We start from the raw sequence: 2500 nt of genomic DNA, 5'->3' as shown, positions 1-2500 counted from the left end.
GAGGTAGTCGTGGCCGAGTGGTTAAGGCGATGGACTAAAAATCCATTGGGGTCTCCCCGCGCAGGTTCAAATCACTACGACCGCATGGTTGTTTTATTTTTCAGAAAATTTACTAAAAGCTTGAAACCAGTGTTGCTCAGGGTGAGTCAGGAACTGGCACATCAAAATCTTTAGGATGCCTGCCTGTTCTCTCTTTCTCTATCCGTCATTCTCCTCCTCTACTTGAGACTGAGCCCAGGAATCTCAGCAGCCATACTAAGTAGCATTTATTAATTACAAATGCATTTTGAATGTCAAATTTGTAAGAAAGTTTTGTACATTTAGCAAAATATCAAATTCATTTGAAAGAAAATGATGTCCACTCAAATTAAAAAGAGCTTTGGTTACTTTCAATGCACAACATTTTACTTTCAAATCGTGTCAGATGACTTTCAGTGCTAATTATTATATCATTAACCTCTCCTTTATTAAAAATTGTGCTTTAATGCAAAAAAAAGAAAAATAATTGTCTGTGCATACTCTCATGTAGCACAATTATCTTCACTAGCTCAAAAGGGCCGCTCATTGTCCAACATGAATTGTCAAATCAGAACAAACAATGGAATATCCCCATCATTCCTGGAACACTTGATTAGTTTACAAAACAAGCAAAATTTAAAAGAGTGTAGAAGATTTGATAGGCTCAAGCATCTCTAATCTTGATGTAAGTTTGGCTACACTAAAAAATCTATTGAAAGTGCTTTCCAAACTAGCTCTGTAGCCAGTTGATAGTAATTTCACAAATATAAGTCAAACTATTAGTGATATTTTCCAAATGATTAAACATGACAATTTGTGTGATAAAGCAACACAGGAATAAGTAGTTGAATCTCTTTTGTGTAGTCAAATCATTTTTCATTTTGCTTGGAAAGTTGATAATGTTTAAAATTAACACTCAATCATTTTAATAGCACGTAATATCACAGCTGTGTGATCATGGAATCCTTCGATAGCTCAGCTTGTAGAGCGGAGGACTGTAGAGGAGATTGGTACAGAAATCCTTAGGTCGCTGGCTCAACGGATGACGCTTTTGATAAACTTAGATGTCAGTACTGACATTTTACAAACCCAAAACTATACCAAGTATAAAGCATTCTCCAAGTTATATTTTAAAAATCATTAACGCAGGTCACTGTGGTCAGGATTAACTTCCCATGGAAATCATCTCTGATACAATATTACTTCAGTCATCCTCACAGCCTGAAATGAAGTAGCGCAACCCATAGAGAAACTTTTGTGAAAACATCACCTTGAATGAGAGGTAGTCATGGCCGAGTGGTTAAGGCGATGGACTAGAAATCCATTGGGGTCTCCCCGTGCAGGTTCAAATCCTGCCGACTACGACCACATGGTTGTTTTATTTTTCAGAAAATTTGCTAAAAGCTTGAAACCAGTGTTGCTCAGGGTGAGTCAGGAACTGGCACATCAAAATCTTTAGGATGCCTGCCTGTTCTCTCTTTCTCTATCCGTCATTCTCCTCCTCTACTTGAGACTGAGCCCAGGAATCTCAGCAGCCATTCTAAGTAGCATTTATTAATTACAAATGCATTTTGAATGTCAAATTTGTAAGAAAGTTTTGTACATTTAGCAAAATATCAAATTCATTTGAAAGAAAATGATGTCCACTCAAAGTAAAAAGAGCTTTGGTTACTTTCAATGCACAACATTTTACTTTCAAATCGTGTCAGATGACTTTCAGTGCTAATTATTATATCATTAACCTCTACTTTATTAAAAATTGTGCTTTATGCAAAAAAAGAAAAAGCACAATTATTAAAAATTGTGCTTTAATGCAAAAAAAGAAAAATAATTGTCTGTGCATACTCTCATGTAGCACAATTATCTTCACTAGCTCAAAAGGGCCGCTCATTGTCCAAAATGAATTGTCAAATCAGAACAAACAATGGAATATCCCCATCATTCCTGGAACATTTGATTAGTTTACAAAACAAGCAAAATTTAAAAGAGTGTAGAAGGTTTGATAGGCTCAAGCATCTCTAATCTTGATGTAAGTTTGGCTACACTAAAAAATCTATTGAAAGTGCTTTCCAAACTAGCTCTGTAGCCAGTTGATAGTAATTGCACAAATATAAGTCAAACTATTAGTGATATTTTCCAAATGATTAAACATGACAATTTGTGTGATAAAGCAACACAGGAATAAGTGGTTGAATCTCTTTTGAGTAGTCAAATCATTTTTCATTTTGCTTGGAAAGTTGATAATGTTTAAAATTAACACTCAATCATTTTAATAGCACGTAATATCACAGCTGTATGATCATGGAATCCTTCGATAGCTCAGCTGGTAGAGCGGAGTACTGTAGAGGAGATTGGTACAGAAATCCTTAGGTCGCTGGTTCAATTCCGGCTCAAAGGATGACGCTTTTGATAAACTTAGATGTCAGTACTGACATTTTACAAACCCAAAACTATACCAAGTATAAAGCATTCTCCAAGTTAT

At 35.4% G+C, this 2500-nt stretch overlaps 2 non-coding genes across 2 annotated transcripts; both read left to right on the top strand.

Moving 5' to 3' along the window:
• The first annotated feature begins 1300 nt into the window (after nt 1–1300).
• Nucleotides 1301–1382, top strand: TRNAS-AGA (transfer RNA serine (anticodon AGA)). Its single transcript has one exon. It is a non-coding gene; the product is annotated as a tRNA-Ser (tRNA).
• Nucleotides 1383–2326: 944 nt separating this feature from the next.
• Nucleotides 2327–2416, top strand: TRNAY-GUA (transfer RNA tyrosine (anticodon GUA)). The gene is given in 2 exon segments: nt 2327–2363; nt 2381–2416. It is a non-coding gene; the product is annotated as a tRNA-Tyr (tRNA).
• The last annotated feature ends 84 nt before the right edge of the window (nt 2417–2500 follow it).

Source organism: Pseudophryne corroboree, chromosome 4 (assembly GCF_028390025.1).
Source record: "Pseudophryne corroboree isolate aPseCor3 chromosome 4, aPseCor3.hap2, whole genome shotgun sequence".
NCBI classification, from domain to species: Eukaryota; Metazoa; Chordata; class Amphibia; order Anura; family Myobatrachidae; genus Pseudophryne; species Pseudophryne corroboree.
The sequence above is the reverse complement of the archived record's forward strand: the minus strand, read 5'-3'. Positions and strand labels throughout refer to the sequence as shown.